The 18,124-nt window shown below is 45.6% G+C and overlaps 1 protein-coding gene across 1 annotated transcript in view; it reads left to right on the forward strand.

Annotated features, from left to right (window-relative positions):
• The first annotated feature begins 1,232 nt into the window (after positions 1-1,232).
• LOC140740592 (tubulin polymerization-promoting protein family member 3-like) overlaps positions 1,233-18,124 on the forward strand; it is a 35,612-nt gene continuing 18,720 nt past the window's right edge. Inside the window, exon 1 of the mRNA XM_073069879.1 lies at positions 1,233-1,324. The gene's annotated coding sequence lies outside the window, so the exon portion shown is untranslated. The remainder of the gene's footprint in view (positions 1,325-18,124) is intronic.

Here is an 18,124-nt window from a genome sequence, read left to right on the forward strand (position 1 = left end):
TGGGATGTGGGAGGAAACTAGCGATGTGGAGGAAACCCACAGGGGGTGGGGGGAGTGTGCAAACTCCGACAGAAGTCAGGATCAGACCCAGGTCAGTGGAGCAATAAGGAAAAGGCCCCATTAGACACGCTCATCTTCCCAGACTAAATGGAACTCGGCCATGGTGACACAACAACAAGCCCATGAGCAGGACTGCACCTTATAAAGCAGCTGCTTGCCTGGGGACCTCTGACGCAGAGGCACTGGACACACATTCTGTGCGTAATCAAACAGCAGCCTCCTCTTCAGGCACCCTTCTGAAGGGGAAACCCTCCGGTTCCGAGGTGGTAATCTGTTGCTTCTCTCCCCGGAGTATCTACCTTAACCAGCTCCGACAAACAGGAGGGAGCTGTAGGTCACACTGACTACTTGCAAGAAATCCACTGTCCAGCTTTCACTGTCAAGTTCTGCATTGTAGGCATCACAGTTCTGTCTATGGGAGCAGTCTTCTGTACTGTTACAGCCAATAAAGTTAATAAGGAAAAGTCATAATAAAATTATCTTTTTTCTCTTTTTGTTTTGATTCTAATATTCTTTTATGACATCATCCTGCATTAGAGGCTGTGGCTCATGAATCGATAACTCAGTTGGACAGGTTTTTATAAAATTCCATTGCTCTGGTTGCCATGGGGAGGGGATGGATAAAGTGTCAATAAACCAAACCAAGAGATCGTTCCCTTTCAGTTAGTTCATTCCTGGGATTTGGACATCACGGGCAAGGCCAGCATTTAACGCCCACGCTCATTGATTGACATCTAGTTTCTCTAAGTGGGCAGTACACACTGCTGTGGGTCAGACTGCACGAGCGTAGCAGATTTCTTTCCCCGAAAGACATTAGGAAGAACATTGTGAATAAAGAAGCTATTTGGTGGTTTCATGACTGGTGCAATCTTTTGTTTAAATATAAAATTATTAAAGTTCCTGTGGTGGGATTTGAATGTCCATAGATCAGTGATTTGGGCCTCTAAATTACCAGCCCATTAACCTGACCTTTATGTTAAGATTCCAATGATACTGTATATATGTGTCCTTTAAATCAAGTGTAATCCTTTGAATTACTATTCTACCAAAACAATGCTGTTGCTACTATAACTGTAACTAATGACCTGGTCACTTTGTGCTGTGCTATTTTATCACGCCCTCTTGATGTTACACAGCTTGTTGCTACGGCTACAGGAAAAACAGAAAATAACATCCCTTCACTTTAGAGGAACATTTTGTAACTGAACGGGAACAGCAGAACTTAGTGGAGAGATTATCAGGACAACGCCGAAAGAGCTCAAAGGTGAGAGCAGTGATTCCTCCTTATTTAATACGTTAACTGTAGCCAGATCAGGTAGGGTTTGTACAGAAAGAAAGATTAAGGAGCATTGATTTGTTTTCAGATTTGAGAGCAAACCTCATTTTTTGCTGTTTCAGATCATTTTATGCTGAGTTTCATCTTTTTATATCTCTTCCAAGATTTGTGCCATTGTCTGTTTTTCATGCATTGTAACATTTCCACCAACGTTTGCTGAAATGTGTCCCAATTCCCACAGGTCGCGGTCCTTTGACCCCAGTGTTGTGTGTAGTTAGTGAAGTGACGGTGTAACACAATGAAAAGAAATTGCTCCCTCTGGTTCACACCAGAATCAGGACATCGCTAAGCATGAGTGTTTTTGACGTCCCACCACTGTTGTTATACAACAGAGGTTCCCAACTTCTTTTATGCCATGGACCGATGCCATTAAGCAAGGGATCTGTGGACCCCAGGTTATACAACAAACTAGACCATATTAAAAGGAGCCACAAGCAGCAACCAAATCATGACAGATTCTGCTTTCGATGATAACTAAGGTAATAACTCTTTGAGGCTTCAGCGGAGAGAGGCCTCAGTCAGAGAAAGCAAAGAAAAACTCCAGGTTCAGTTATTTTTCTCCTTCCCTTCTTTATATCTGCTCATTTAGGACAGTAGAGATACCAGGCAGGAGAGTTGAATGCTCCTCTTATGGATGTGTTGTGATCTCAGGATTGCTCCCCATGCCACATGCTAGTGAGGCCTGAACTAGGAAGATTACATAGTTTAATTTGTGACTTGGTGTAGGAGGGAGGCCATCACATTTTTGGATCATTGGACTCTCTTCCGGGGAAGGTGGCACCTGTACAGAAGGGATGACTTGCACCTGAACTGAAGGGGGACTAATACCCTAGCGGGAAGGTTTGTTGATGCTGCACAATGGGGTTTAAACTGGAGTTGCAGGGGGATGGGAACCAGAGTGCCAGAAGTTAGTGGAGAGGTTGTGGAGGCAGATGTTGGTAAGACCTCAGACAAAGTTAGGAATCAAAAGGTTGAGCATGGTGTGTCTGGAATCCAGAGCTGCATATATTTCAATGCAAGAAGTATCGTAGGAAATGCGGATGATAGTGCTGAAGATGAGGTATCTGGGCTTAGAAACAGCGACAATGTATTGTGAGGAGAGGCTGTTGACAGAGTAAAATTGCAGTCAATAGGATGAGTTCCAATGTAAAAGGCAGACAAAATTGAAAAGGGTGAATACAGGACTGTAGTGTTATATTTGAATGCATGCAGCACACGGAATAAGGTAGCTGAATTTACAGCACAGTAACAGATTGGCATGTGTGATGTTGTAGGCAACACTGAATTATGGCTGAAAGACGATTATAACTGGGAGCTTAATGTCCAAGGATACACACTGTATCAAAAGGAGAAGCAGGAAGACAGAGGGGGCAGCGTTGCTGTTTGTAAAATATGAAATCAAATCATTAGAAAGAGGTGACATTGGGTGGAAGGGTGTTGAATCATTGTGGATAGAGCTAAAGAACTGCAAGGGTAAAAAACAATCCTGATGGGAGTTGTATACAGACCCCCAAACAGTGGTGAGGGTGTGGTCTGCAATTTACAACGGGAGATAGAAAATGCATGCTAAAAGGGAAATGTTACAACAGACATGAGGGATTTGAATATGCAGGTAGATTGGGAAAATCAGGCTGGTGCTGGACTCAGAGAGGGGGAATTTCTAGGAAGCCTATGAGATGGTTTTTCAGAGCAGCTCATGGGGGAGCCCACTAGGGGATCAGTTATTCTGGATAGGGTGCTGTGCCATGAATCAGAATTGATTAGACAGCTTCAGGTAAAAGAACCCTGAGGGAAAGTGATCGTAATATGATCGAACTCACCCTGAAATTTGACGAAAAGCTGAAGTCAGATGTATCAGTATTACAGTGGAGTAAAGGGAATTACAGAGGCATGAGACAGGAGTTGGCCAAAATTGATTGGAAATGAACACTGGCAGGGATGACGACTGAGCAGCAATGGCTGGAATTTCTGGAAGCAGTTTGGAAGGCAGAGGATATATACATCCCAAAGAAGAAGAAGTATTCTAAAGGAAAAATGACACAACCGTGGCTAACAAGAGAAGTCAAAGCCAACATAAAAGCCAAAGAGAGGGCAAATAATAGAGTAAAAATTAACGGGAAGCGAGAGGATTGGGAAGTTTTTAAAAAAACAAAAAAAGGCAGCTAAAAACATCATTAAGAAGGTAAAGGTGGAATACGAAAGTAAGCTAACAATAATATCGAAGAGGATACCAACAGTTTCTTTAGATCCATAAAGTGTAAAAGAGAGGTGAGATTGGATATCAGACTGCTGGAAAATGATGCTGGAGAGGTAGTAATGAGGGACAACAAAATGGCAGATGAACTGAATTTGCATCAGTCTTCACTGTGGAAGACACTAACGGTATGGTGGAAGTTCCAGGTGTCAGGGGTCATGAAGAGTGTGAAGTTACCAGAACTAGAGAGAAGGTTCTTGGGAAACCGAAAGGTCTGAAGGTGGATACGTCACCTGGATGAGATGGTGTGCTTGCCAGGGTTCTGATGGAGGTGGCTGAAGAGATTGTGGAGGCATTAGTAATGATCTTTCAAGAATCATTAGATTCTGGAATGGTTAAAGAATACCGGAAAATTATAAATGTCACTTAACTCTTCAAGAAGGTGGAAAGGCAGAAGAAAGGCTATTTAGTCTGACCTTAGTGGCTGGGAAGATGTTGGAGTTGATTGTTAAGGATGGGGTCTCGGGGTACTGGGAGGCACATGATAAAACAGGCTCTAGTTGGCACGGTTCCCTCAAGGGAAAATCTTCCCTGACAAATCTGTTGAAATTCTTCTTCTGTCCTTTATAAAAAACTGAAGTTAAAGTAGAGATATGAAGTAAAGTGTGCATAAATACACCAATACCACTGTGTACTTACTCTATCAACAGCATTATAAGAAGTGGTTTAAATTGTGAAGTTCACAGTCACTCCATGACCATTTGGATGTCCTCCTACTCCCCAAACACATGCAGGTTAGCAGGTCAATGGGCAACTGCAAATTGCCCCTGGTGTGTGAGTGAGTGGTGGAAGCTGCAGCAGGTTGATGGGAATGTGACGAAATAAAAAGGGGTGAGAGCAGGATTAAAAAGGGATGAGAGCAGGATTAAAAAGGGGTGAGAGCAGGATTAAAAAGGGGTGAGCAGGATTAAAAAGGGGTGAGAGCAGGATTAAAAAGGGGTGAGAGCAGGATTAAAAAGGAGTGAGCAAGATTAAAAAGGGGTGAGCAGGATTAAAAAGGGGTGAGCAGGATTAAAAAGGGGTGAGAGCAGGATTAAAAAGGGGTGAGCAGGATTAAAAAGGGGTGAGCAGGATTAAAAAGGGGTGAGAGCAGGATTAAAAAGAGGTGAGAGCAGGATTAAAAAGGGGTGAGCAGGATTAAAAAGGGGTGAGAGCAGGATTAAAAAGGGGTGAGCACAGGATTAAAAAGGGGTGAGCGCAGGATTAAAAAGGGGTGAGAGCAGGATTAAAAAGGGGTGAGCGCAGGATTAAAAAGGGGTGAGCAGGATTAAAAAGGGGTGAGCGCAGGATTAAAAAAGGGTGAGCGCAGGATTAAAAAGGGGTGAGAGCAGGATTAAAAAGGGGTGAGAGCAGGATTAAAAAGGGGTGAGCGCAGGATTAAAAAGGGGTGAGAGCAGGATTAAAAAGGGGTGAGAGCGGGATTAAAAAGGGGTGAGCAGGATTAAAAAAGGGGTGAGCGCAGGATTAAAAAGGAGTGAGCAAGATTAAAAAGGGGTGAGCAGGATTAAAAAGGGGTGAGCAGGATTAAAAAGGGGTGAGAGCAGGATTAAAAAGGAGTGAGCAAGATTAAAAAGGGGTGAGCAGGATTAAAAAGGGGTGAGCAGGATTAAAAAGGGGTGAGCAGGATTAAAAAGGGGTGAGAGCAGGATTAAAAAGGAGTGAGCAAGATTAAAAAGGGGTGAGCAGGATTAAAAAGGGGTGAGCAGGATTAAAAAGGGGTGAGCGCAGGATTAAAAAGGGGTGAGCAGGATTAAAAAGGGGTGAGCGCAGGATTAAAAAGGTGTGAGAGCAGGATTAAAAAGGGGTGAGCGCAGGATTAAAAAGGGGTGAGCGCAGGATTAAAAAGGGGTGAGCGCAGGATTAAAAAGGGGTGAGCGCAGGATTAAAAAGGGGTGAGAGCAGGATTAAAAAGGGGTGAGAGCAGGATTAAAAAGGGGTGAGAGCAGGATTAAAAAGGGGTGAGCAGGATTAAAAAGGGGTGAGCGCAGGATTAAAAAGGGGTGAGCGCAGGATTAAAAAGGGGTGAGCAGGATTAAAAAAGGGTGAGAGCAGGATTAAAAAGGGGTGAGCAGGATTAAAAAGGGGTGAGAGCAGGATTAAAAAGGGTTGAGCGCAGGATTAAAAAGGGGTGAGAGCAGGATTAAAAATAGGGTGAGCAGGATTAAAAAAGGGTGAGAGCAGGATTAAAAAGGGGTGAGCAGGATTAAAAAGGGGTGAGAGCAGGATTAAAAAGGGGTGAGCGCAGGATTAAAAAGGGGTGAGTGCAGGATTAAAAAGGGGTGAGCAGGATTAAAAAGGGGTGAGAGCAGGATTAAAAAGGGGTGAGAGCAGGATTAAAAAGGGGTGAGCAGGATTAAAAAGGGGTGAGAGCAGGATTAAAAAGGGGTGAGCGCAGGATTAAAAAGGGGTGAGAGCAGGATTAAAAAGGGGTGAGCGCAGGATTAAAAAGGGGTGAGCGCAGGATTAAAAAGGGGTGAGCGCAGGATTAAATGGGGTGAGCAGGATTAAAAAGGGGTGAGCGCAGGATTAAAAAGGGGTGAGCGCAGGATTAAAAAGGGGTGAGCAGGATTAAAAAGGGGTGAGCGCAGGATTAAATGGGGTGAGCAGGATTAAAAAGGGGTGAGAGCAGGATTAAAAAGGGGTGAGCGCAGGATTAAAAAGGGGTGAGCAGGATTAAAAAGGGGTGAGCGCAGGATTAAAAAGGGGTGAGCGCAGGATTAAAAAGGGGTGAGCGCAGGATTAAAAAGGGGTGAGCAGGATTAAAAAGGGGTGAGCGCAGGATTAAAAAGGGGTGAGCGCAGGATTAAAAAGGGGTGAGCGCAGGATTAAAAAGGGGTGAGCAGGATTAAAAAGGGGTGAGCGCAGGATTAAAAAGGGGTGAGTGCAGGATTAAAAAGGGGTGAGCGCAGGATTAAAAAGGGGTGAGAGCAGGATTAAAAAGGGGTGAGCGCAGGATTAAAAAGGGGTGAGCGCAGGATTAAAAAGGGGTGAGCAGGATTAAAAAGGGGTGAGCGCAGGATTAAAAAGGGGTGAGCGCAGGATTAAATAGGGTGAGCAGGATTAAAAAGGGGTGCGCGCAGGATTAAAAAGGGGTGACAGCAGGATTAAAAAGGGGTGAGAGCAGGATTAAATAGGGTGAGCAGGATTAAAAAGGGGTGTGCGCAGGATTAAAAAGGGGTGAGCGCAGGATTAAAAAGGGGTGAGCAGGATTAAAAAGGGGTGCGCGCAGGATTAAAAAGGGGTGAGCGCAGGATTAAAAAGGGGTGTGCGCAGGATTAAAAAGGGGTGAGCAGGATTAAAAAGGGGTGAGCGCAGGATTAAAAAGGGGTGAGCGCAGGATTAAATAGGGTGAGCAGGATTAAAAAGGGGTGCGCGCAGGATTAAAAAGGGGTGAGCGCAGGATTAAAAAGGGGTGAGCAGGATTAAAAAGGGGTGAGCGCAGGATTAAAAAGGGGTGAGCGCAGGATTAAAAAGGGGTGAGAGCAGGATTAAAAAGGGGTGACAGCAGGATTAAAAAGGGGTGAGAGCAGGATTAAAAAGGGGTGAGCGCAGGATTAAAAAGGGGTGAGCAGGATTAAAAAGGGGTGAGCGCAGGATTAAAAAGGGGTGAGCGCAGGATTAAAAAGGGGTGAGCGCAGGATTAAATAGGGTGAGCAGGATTAAAAAGGGGTGCGCGCAGGATTAAAAAGGGGTGAGCAGGATTAAAAAGGGGTGAACAGGATTAAAAAGGGGTGAGCAGGATTAAAAAGGGGTGACAGCAGGATTAAAAAAGGGTGAGAGCAGGATTAAAAAGGGGTGAGCAGGATTAAAAAAGGGTGAGAGCAGGTTTAAAAAGGGATGAGCAGGATTAAAAAGGGGTGAGAGCAGGATTAAAAGGGGTGAGAGCAGGATTAAAAAGGGGTGAGCAGGATTAAAAAGGGGTGACAGCAGGATTAAAAAAGGGTGAGAGCAGGATTAAAAAGGGGTGAGAGCAGGATTAAAAAGGGGTGAGAGCAGGATTAAAAAGGGGTGAGCGCAGGATTAAAAAGGGGTGAGCAGGATTAAAAAGGGGTGACAGCAGGATTAAAAAAGGGTGAGAGCAGGATTAAAAAGGGGTGAGAGCAGGATTAAAAAGGGGTGACAGCAGGATTAAAAAGGGGTGAGAGCAGGATTAAAAAGGGGTGAGCAGGATTAAAAAAGGGTGAGAGCAGGTTTAAAAAGGGCTGAGCAGGATTAAAAAGGGGTGACAGCAGGATTAAAAAAGGGTGAGAGCAGGATTAAAAAGGGGTGAGCAGGATTAAAAAAGGGTGAGAGCAGGTTTAAAAAGGGATGAGCAGGATTAAAAAGGGGTGAGAGCAGGATTAAAAGGGGTGAGAGCAGGATTAAAAAGGGGTGAGCAGGATTAAAAAGGGGTGAGCGCAGGATTAAAAAGGGGTGAGCGCAGGATTAAAAAGGGGTGAGCGCAGGATTAAAAGGGGTGAGAGCAGGATTAAAAAGGGGTGAGCAGGATTAAAAAGGGGTGAGAGCAGGATTAAAAAGGGGTGAGCGCAGGATTAAAAAGGGGTGAGCAGGATTAAAAAGGGGTGAGAGCAGGATTAAAAAGGGGTGAGCGCAGGATTAAAAAGGGGTGAGCAGGATTAAAAAGGGGTGAGAGCAGGATTAAAAAGGAGTGAGCAGGATTAAAAAGGGGTGAGAGCAGGATTAAAAAGGGGTGAGCGCAGGATTAAAAAGGGGTGAGCAGGATTAAAAAGGGGTGAGCGCAGGATTAAAAAGGGGTGAGAGCAGGATTAAAAAGGGGTGAGCAGGATTAAAAAGGGGTGAGAGCAGGATTAAAAAGGGGTGAGCGCAGGATTAAAAAGGGGTGAGTGCAGGATTAAAAAGGGGTGAGCAGGATTAAAAAGGGGTGAGAGCAGGATTAAAAAGGGGTGAGAGCAGGATTAAAAAGGGGTGAGCAGGATTAAAAAGGGGTGAGAGCAGGATTAAAAAGGGGTGAGCGCAGGATTAAAAAGGGGTGAGAGCAGGATTAAAAAGGGGTGAGCGCAGGATTAAAAAGGGGTGAGCGCAGGATTAAAAAGGGGTGAGCGCAGGATTAAATGGGGTGAGCAGGATTAAAAAGGGGTGAGCGCAGGATTAAAAAGGGGTGAGCGCAGGATTAAAAAGGGGTGAGCAGGATTAAAAAGGGGTGAGCGCAGGATTAAATGGGGTGAGCAGGATTAAAAAGGGGTGAGAGCAGGATTAAAAAGGGGGTGAGCGCAGGATTAAAAAGGGGTGAGCAGGATTAAAAAGGGGTGAGCGCAGGATTAAAAAGGGGTGAGCGCAGGATTAAAAAGGGGTGAGCGCAGGATTAAAAAGGGGGTGAGCAGGATTAAAAAGGGGTGAGCGCAGGATTAAAAAGGGGTGAGCGCAGGATTAAAAAGGGGTGAGCGCAGGATTAAAAAGGGGTGAGCAGGATTAAAAAAGGGTGAGCGCAGGATTAAAAAGGGGTGAGTGCAGGATTAAAAAGGGGTGAGCGCAGGATTAAAAAGGGGTGAGAGCAGGATTAAAAAGGGGTGAGCGCAGGATTAAAAAGGGGTGAGCGCAGGATTAAAAAGGGGTGAGCAGGATTAAAAAGGGGTGAGCGCAGGATTAAAAAGGGGTGAGCGCAGGATTAAATAGGGTGAGCAGGATTAAAAAGGGGTGCGCGCAGGATTAAAAAGGGGTGACAGCAGGATTAAAAAGGGGTGAGAGCAGGATTAAATAGGGTGAGCAGGATTAAAAAGGGGTGTGCGCAGGATTAAAAAGGGGTGAGCGCAGGATTAAAAAGGGGTGAGCAGGATTAAAAAGGGGTGCGCGCAGGATTAAAAAGGGGTGAGCGCAGGATTAAAAAGGGGTGTGCGCAGGATTAAAAAGGGGTGAGCAGGATTAAAAAGGGGTGAGCGCAGGATTAAAAAGGGGTGAGCGCAGGATTAAATAGGGTGAGCAGGATTAAAAAGGGGTGCGCGCAGGATTAAAAAGGGGTGAGCGCAGGATTAAAAAGGGGTGAGCAGGATTAAAAAGGGGTGAGCGCAGGATTAAAAAGGGGTGAGCGCAGGATTAAAAAGGGGTGAGAGCAGGATTAAAAAGGGGTGACAGCAGGATTAAAAAGGGGTGAGAGCAGGATTAAAAAGGGGTGAGCGCAGGATTAAAAAGGGGTGAGCAGGATTAAAAAGGGGTGAGCGCAGGATTAAAAAGGGGTGAGCGCAGGATTAAAAAGGGGTGAGCGCAGGATTAAATAGGGTGAGCAGGATTAAAAAGGGGTGCGCGCAGGATTAAAAAGGGGTGAGCAGGATTAAAAAGGGGTGAACAGGATTAAAAAGGGGTGAGCAGGATTAAAAAGGGGTGAGAGCAGGATTAAAAAAGGGTGAGCGCAGGATTAAAAAGGGGTGAGCGCAGGATTAAAAAGGGGTGAGAGCAGGATTAAAAAGGGGTGACAGCAGGATTAAAAAAGGGTGAGAGCAGGATTAAAAAGGGGTGAGAGCAGGATTAAAAAGGGGTGACAGCAGGATTAAAAAGGGGTGAGAGCAGGATTAAAAAGGGGTGAGCAGGATTAAAAAAGGGTGAGAGCAGGTTTAAAAAGGGGTGACAGCAGGATTAAAAAAGGGTGAGAGCAGGATTAAAAAGGGGTGACAGCAGGATTAAAAAAGGGTGAGAGCAGGATTAAAAAGGGGTGAGCAGGTTTAAAAAGGGATGAGCAGGATTAAAAAGGGGTGAGAGCAGGATTAAAAGGGGTGAGAGCAGGATTAAAAAGGGGTGAGCAGGATTAAAAAGGGGTGAGCGCAGGATTAAAAAGGGGTGAGCGCAGGATTAAAAAGGGGTGAGCGCAGGATTAAAAGGGGTGAGAGCAGGATTAAAAAGGGGTGAGCAGGATTAAAAAGGGGTGAGAGCAGGATTAAAAAGGGGTGAGCGCAGGATTAAAAAGGGGTGAGCAGGATTAAAAAGGGGTGAGAGCAGGATTAAAAAGGGGTGAGCGCAGGATTAAAAAGGGGTGAGCAGGATTAAAAAGGGGTGAGAGCAGGATTAAAAAGGAGTGAGCAGGATTAAAAAGGGGTGAGAGCAGGATTAAAAAGGGGTGAGCGCAGGATTAAAAAGGGGTGAGCAGGATTAAAAAGGGGTGAGCGCAGGATTAAAAAGGGGTGAGAGCAGGATTAAAAAGGGGTGAGCGCAGGATTAAAAAGGGGTGAGCGCAGGATTAAAAAGGGGTGAGCAGGATTTAAAAGGGGTGAGAGCAGGATTAAAAAGGGGTGAGCAGGATTAAAAAGGGGTGAGCGCAGGATTAAAAAGGGGTGAGAGTAGGATTAAAAAGGGGTGAGAGCAGGATTAAAAAGGGGTGAGTGCAGGATTAAAAAGGGGTGAGCAGGATTAAAAAGGGGTGAGAGCAGGATTAAAAAGGGGTGAGCAGGATTAAAAAGGGGTGAGCGCAGGATTAAAAAGGGGTGAGCAGGATTAAAAAGGGGTGAGCGCAGGATTAAAAAGGGGTGAGCAGGATTAAAAAGGGGTGAGCGCAGGATTAAAAAGGTGTGAGCGCAGGATTAAAAAGGGGTGAGCGCAGGATTAAAAAGGGGTGAGAGCAGGATTAAAAAGGGGTGAGAGCAGGATTAAAAAGGGGTGAGAGCAGGATTAAAAAGGGGTGAGCAGGATTAAAAAGGGGTGAGCGCAGGATTAAAAAGGGGTGAGCGCAGGATTAAAAAGGGGTGAGCAGGATTAAAAAAGGGTGAGAGCAGGATTAAAAAGGGGTGAGCAGGATTAAAAAGGGGTGAGAGCAGGATTAAAAAGGGTTGAGCGCAGGATTAAAAAGGGGTGAGAGCAGGATTAAAAATAGGGTGAGCAGGATTAAAAAAGGGTGAGAGCAGGATTAAAAAGGGGTGAGCAGGATTAAAAAGGGGTGAGAGCAGGATTAAAAAGGGGTGAGAGCAGGATTAAAAAGGGGTGAGCAGGATTAAAAAGGGGTGAGAGCAGGATTAAAAAGGGGTGAGCGCAGGATTAAAAAGGGGTGAGAGCAGGATTAAAAAGGGGTGAGCGCAGGATTAAAAAGGGGTGAGCGCAGGATTAAAAAGGGGTGAGCGCAGGATTAAATGGGGTGAGCAGGATTAAAAAGGGGTGAGCGCAGGATTAAAAAGGGGTGAGCGCAGGATTAAAAAGGGGTGAGCAGGATTAAAAAGGGGTGAGCGCAGGATTAAATGGGGTGAGCAGGATTAAAAAGGGGTGAGAGCAGGATTAAAAAGGGGTGAGCGCAGGATTAAAAAGGGGTGAGCAGGATTAAAAAGGGGTGAGCGCAGGATTAAAAAGGGGTGAGCGCAGGATTAAAAAGGGGTGAGCGCAGGATTAAAAAGGGGTGAGCAGGATTAAAAAGGGGTGAGCGCAGGATTAAAAAGGGGTGAGCGCAGGATTAAAAAGGGGTGAGCGCAGGATTAAAAAGGGGTGAGCAGGATTAAAAAGGGGTGAGCGCAGGATTAAAAAGGGGTGAGTGCAGGATTAAAAAGGGGTGAGCGCAGGATTAAAAAGGGGTGAGAGCAGGATTAAAAAGGGGTGAGCGCAGGATTAAAAAGGGGTGAGCGCAGGATTAAAAAGGGGTGAGCGCAGGATTAAAAAGGGGTGAGCAGGATTAAAAAGGGGTGAGCGCAGGATTAAAAAGGGGTGAGCGCAGGATTAAATAGGGTGAGCAGGATTAAAAAGGGGTGCGCGCAGGATTAAAAAGGGGTGACAGCAGGATTAAAAAGGGGTGAGAGCAGGATTAAATAGGGTGAGCAGGATTAAAAAGGGGTGTGCGCAGGATTAAAAAGGGGTGAGCGCAGGATTAAAAAGGGGTGAGCAGGATTAAAAAGGGGTGCGCGCAGGATTAAAAAGGGGTGAGCGCAGGATTAAAAAGGGGTGTGCGCAGGATTAAAAAGGGGTGAGCAGGATTAAAAAGGGGTGAGCGCAGGATTAAAAAGGGGTGAGCGCAGGATTAAATAGGGTGAGCAGGATTAAAAAGGGGTGCGCGCAGGATTAAAAAGGGGTGAGCGCAGGATTAAAAAGGGGTGAGCAGGATTAAAAAGGGGTGAGCGCAGGATTAAAAAGGGGTGAGCGCAGGATTAAAAAGGGGTGAGAGCAGGATTAAAAAGGGGTGACAGCAGGATTAAAAAGGGGTGAGAGCAGGATTAAAAAGGGGTGAGCGCAGGATTAAAAAGGGGTGAGCAGGATTAAAAAGGGGTGAGCGCAGGATTAAAAAGGGGTGAGCGCAGGATTAAAAAGGGGTGAGCGCAGGATTAAATAGGGTGAGCAGGATTAAAAAGGGGTGAGCAGGATTAAAAAAGGGTGAGAGCAGGTTTAAAAAGGGCTGAGCAGGATTAAAAAGGGGTGAGAGCAGGATTAAAAGGGGTGAGAGCAGGATTAAAAAGGGGTGAGCAGGATTAAAAAGGGGTGAGCGCAGGATTAAAAAGGGGTGAGCGCAGGATTAAAAAGGGGTGAGCGCAGGATTAAAAGGGGTGAGAGCAGGATTAAAAAGGGGTGAGCAGGATTAAAAAGGGGTGAGAGCAGGATTAAAAAGGGGTGAGCGCAGGATTAAAAAGGGGTGAGCAGGATTAAAAAGGGGTGAGAGCAGGATTAAAAAGGGGTGAGCGCAGGATTAAAAAGGGGTGAGCAGGATTAAAAAGGGGTGAGAGCAGGATTAAAAAGGAGTGAGCAGGATTAAAAAGGGGTGAGAGCAGGATTAAAAAGGGGTGAGCGCAGGATTAAAAAGGGGTGAGCGCAGGATTAAAAAGGGGTGAGAGCAGGATTAAAAAGGGGTGAGTGCAGGATTAAAAAGGGGTGAGCGCAGGATTAAAAAGGGGTGAGCAGGATTAAAAAGGGGTGAGCGCAGGATTAAAAAGGGGTGAGAGCAGGATTAAAAAGGGGTGAGCGCAGGATTAAAAAGGGGTGAGCGCAGGATTAAAAAGGGGTGAGCAGGATTAAAAAGGGGTGAGAGCAGGATTAAAAAGGGGTGAGCAGGATTAAAAAGGGGTGAGCGCAGGATTAAAAAGGGGTGAGAGTAGGATTAAAAAGGGGTGAGAGCAGGATTAAAAAGGGGTGAGTGCAGGATTAAAAAGGGGTGAGCAGGATTAAAAAGGGGTGAGAGCAGGATTAAAAAGGGGTGAGCAGGATTAAAAAGGGGTGAGCGCAGGATTAAAAAGGGGTGAGAGTAGGATTAAAAAGGGGTGAGAGCAGGATTAAAAAGGGGTGAGCGCAGGATTAAAAAGGGGTGAGAGCAGGATTAAAAAGGGGTGAGCAGGATTAAAAAGGGGTGAGCGCAGGATTAAAAAGGGGTGAGAGTAGGATTAAAAAGGGGTGAGCAGGATTAAAAAGGGGTGAGCGCAGGATTAAAAAGGGGTGAGCAGGATTAAAAAGGGGTGAGCGCAGGATTAAAAAGGGGTGAGAGCAGGATTAAAAAGGGGTGAGCGCAGGATTAAAAAGGGGTGAGCGCAGGATTAAAAAGGGGTGAGCAGGATTAAAAAGGGGTGAGAGCAGGATTAAAAAGGGGTGAGCAGGATTAAAAAGGGGTGAGCGCAGGATTAAAAAGGGGTGAGAGTAGGATTAAAAAGGGGTGAGAGCAGGATTAAAAAGGGGTGAGCAGGATTAAAAAGGGGTGAGCGCAGGATTAAAAAGGGGTGAGCAGGATTAAAAAGGGGTGAGAGCAGGATTAAAAAGGGGTGAGCAGGATTAAAAAGGGGTGAGCGCAGGATTAAAAAGGGGTGAGAGTAGGATTAAAAAGGGGTGAGAGCAGGATTAAAAAGGGGTGAGCAGGATTAAAAAGGGGTGAGCGCAGGATTAAAAAGGGGTGAGCGCAGGATTAAAAAGGGGTGAGCAGGATTAAAAAGGGGTGAGAGCAGGATTAAAAAGGGGTGAGCAGGATTAAAAAGGGGTGAGCGCAGGATTAAAAAGGGGTGAGAGTAGGATTAAAAAGGGGTGAGAGCAGGATTAAAAAGGGGTGAGCGCAGGATTAAAAAGGGGTGAGAGCAGGATTAAAAAGGGGTGAGCGCAGGATTAAAAAGGGGTGAGAGCAGGATTAAAAAGGGGTGAGCGCAGGATTAAAAAGGGGTGAGCGCAGGATTAAAAAGGGGTGAGCGCAGGATTAAAAAGGGGTGAGCGCAGGATTAAAAAGGGGTGAGCGCAGGATTAAAAAGGGGTGAGCAGGATTAAAAAGGGGTGAGCGCAGGATTAAAAAGGGGTGAGAGTAGGATTAAAAAGGGGTGAGTGCAGGATTAAAATGGGGTGAGAGCAGGATTAAAAAGGGGTGAGAGCAGGATTAAAAAGGGGTGAGAGCAGGATTAAAAAGGAGTGAGAGCAGGATTAAAATGGGGTGAGAGCAGGATTAAAAAGGGGTGAGCGCAGGATTAAAAAGGGGTGAGAGCAGGATTAAAAAGGGGTGAGCGCAGGATTAAAAAGGGGTGAGCGCAGGATTAAAAAGGGGTGAGAGCAGGATTAAAAAGGGGTGAGAGCAGGATTAAAAAGGGGTGAGCGCAGGATTAAAAAGGGGTGAGAGCAGGATTAAAAAGGGGTGAGCGCAGGATTAAAAAGGGGTGAGAGCAGGATTAAAAAGGGGTGAGAGCAGGATTAAAATGGGGTGAGAGCAGGATTAAAAAGGGGTGAGCGCAGGATTAAAAAGGGGTGAGAGCAGGATTAAAAAGGGGTGAGCGCAGGATTAAAAAGGGGTGAGCAGGATTAAAAAGGGGTGAGAGCAGGATTAAAAAGGGGTGAGCGCAGGATTAAAAAGGGGTGAGTGCAGGATTAAAAAGGGGTGAGCGCAGGATTAAAAAGGGGTGAGTAGGATTAAAAAGGTGTGAGCGCAGGATTAAAAAGGGGTGAGTGCAGGATTAAAAAGGGGTGAGCGCAGGATTAAAAAGGGGTGAGTGCAGGATTAAAAAGGGGTGAGAGCAGGATTAAAAAGGGGTGAGCGCAGGATTAAAAAGGGGTGAGTGCAGGATTAAAAAGGGGTGAGCGCAGGATTAAAAAGGGGTGAGTAGGATTAAAAAGGTGTGAGCGCAGGATTAAAAAGGGGTGAGTGCAGGATTAAAAAGGGGTGAGAGTAGGATTAAAAAGGGGTGAGAGCAGGATTAAAAAGGGGTGAGCGCAGGATTAAAAAGGGGTGAGAGTAGGATTAAAAAGGGGTGAGAGCAGGATTAAAAAGGGGTGAGCGCAGGATTAAAAAGTGGTGAGCGCAGGATTAAAAAGGGTTGAGAGCAGGATTAAAAAGGGGTGAGTGCAGGATTAAAAAGGTGTGAGCGCAGGATTAAAAAGGGGTGAGTGCAGGATTAAAAAGGGGTGAGAGTAGGATTAAAAAGGGGTGAGCGCAGGATTAAAAAGGGGTGAGCAGGATTAAAAAGGGTTGAGAGCAGGATTAAAAAGGGGTGAGTGCAGGATTAAAAAGGGGTGAGAGTAGGATTAAAAAGGGGTGAGTGCAGGATTAAAATGGGGTGAGAGCAGGATTAAAAAGGGGTGAGAGCAGGATTAAAAAGGGGTGAGCGCAGGATTAAAAAGGGGTGAGCGCAGGTGCTTGGTGTTTGGTGTAGCCTTGCTGGGTCAAGGGGCTGTTTCCTGTGCTGTGTATTCATTGCTTCTTAAACTAGGACAGATATTGGCAGCACTGGGCATGCAGATGATGCCAGGTGATATCATTGGCAGCAGTGACCATGCAGATGATCCCAGGCAATGTTGTTGGTAGCACTGGGCATGCAGTTGATGCCAAGTGAAGTCGTTGGCAGCAGTGGCATGCAGTTGATGGTGGGTGATTTCATTGGCAACGGTGACCATGCAGTTCATGCCAGGCAATGTTGTTGGTAGCACTGGGCATGCAGTTGATGGTGGGTGATTTCACTGGCAGCGGTGACCATGCAGTTGTTGCTGGGTGCTGTACACACTTATGAAATGTACATACTTGGTACATCAGAAAGCAAATGATACTTGGAGAGACAAAATTGCTTGCAGGCTAAATGCAGATAAAATGGCCAATGCTTTCTGAACGTCCTATCCTTATGCTACACATGTTCGCTCAGGGAGTACTGTTGTTAAATATATACCGGCCATTCTGCTACTTCAACCATGTGGACGTGGAATGCTGGCAATACTCTGGAGATCCAGCAACAATTTGTAGAGAGAAGCAGTGCACGTGTTAGAAACAGACGGAAGAGTTACAGCCCAGACTGAGGGCCCTCGAGTTTTATTTATTTTTAAATATTTTTGTTTATTTAGAGAAGGGCACAGTAGCAGGCCCTTCCTGCCCAGTGAGCCTGCGCTGCCCAATTACAACCATGTGACTAACTAACCAGTACCTCTTTAGTACGTGGGAGTTCACTGGAGCACGCCAAGGAGAGCCACACGGTCATGGGGAGAACGTAGAAACTCCTCGCAGACAGCGGCAGCGATGAACCCAGGTCACTAACACTGCACAGCATCACACTGTTGTGTCAATAAAAAGAGATTACCAGTTTAGAGTAATTTCCAGCAAGTGATTGCACTTAGAAAACTGGCTGTTGTTGAGCAGAGCAATAAATATGTTCAAACATGAATCACATCGAGTTTCATCCAATAAATGAAATCAGAGTCTCAGTAAAACGAGTAGGCTCAAATCTACTCTCCCCATGACGTTTGAACTTGCATCAGTTTGCAATCCATTCTGTTTAGAAAAGCTTTTGTTCTTTTCCCCCCAAATAACATTTATTAGGTTATTCTCAACAGCTTTCAGTTGGTGAAAGGTAGAAATAATGAAGGTACAGTTTATCTCCAATGCAGCGATCAATGACTCGGTGATCTCCTGATCCGACCCTTATTGTCCTGTTAGTCTCGAGGACTGATCTCCACTGCCCCACTGGGGTTCTGGTGAAATCTTCTCTTCAGTGCTGTCCTCTGGGTCTGACCCTCTCTCTGTTTCTACTGAGCTGATCTATGCTTCCCTGCTGAAAAATGAACAGCAAACTCTTCACACTCTCTGCGGATCTTGAATAAATTCAACTTTTCACTGGAAAGGCGGTGAAATAAACTTTTTACACTGTCGTGTACCCCGTGACCGGGTTACCAAACCAGCAGAAATGGAATAATACGTTGGAGTCTGGTGGTACTGTAACTAAAAGTGTTTATTAGAAAACTAAGTAATACAGTACTATAAAATGCAAATATACATATAAAACAGGTTAGCAATGATATGTACAGAAGTGTAGAAATAGGAATCAAAACCAAGCTCTATCGAAGTCTAGGGGTAAATGAATAGTCTTATGATGGTGCAGAGTTCAGTTCAGAGTCCAGGTACTTGCTGTTGTATCAGAGAGAGAGAGAGAGAGAGAGAGAGAGAGAGAGAGAGAGAGAGAGAGAGAGAGAGAGACACTTCCGTTGTGACTGTTCGTCAGTGGTGAGCCTGTCACCCAGGCGAGGGTGGACACACACTCAAGCCCCACCGGTCTGCCTTCACACACTGTGAGCCTAAGATCGATTCCCCCGAATCGATCCTCCGAACCCCCACCTTCGCGTGG

This window comes from Hemitrygon akajei, chromosome 17, assembly GCF_048418815.1.
Source record: "Hemitrygon akajei chromosome 17, sHemAka1.3, whole genome shotgun sequence".
Taxonomy (NCBI): Eukaryota; Metazoa; Chordata; class Chondrichthyes; order Myliobatiformes; family Dasyatidae; genus Hemitrygon; species Hemitrygon akajei.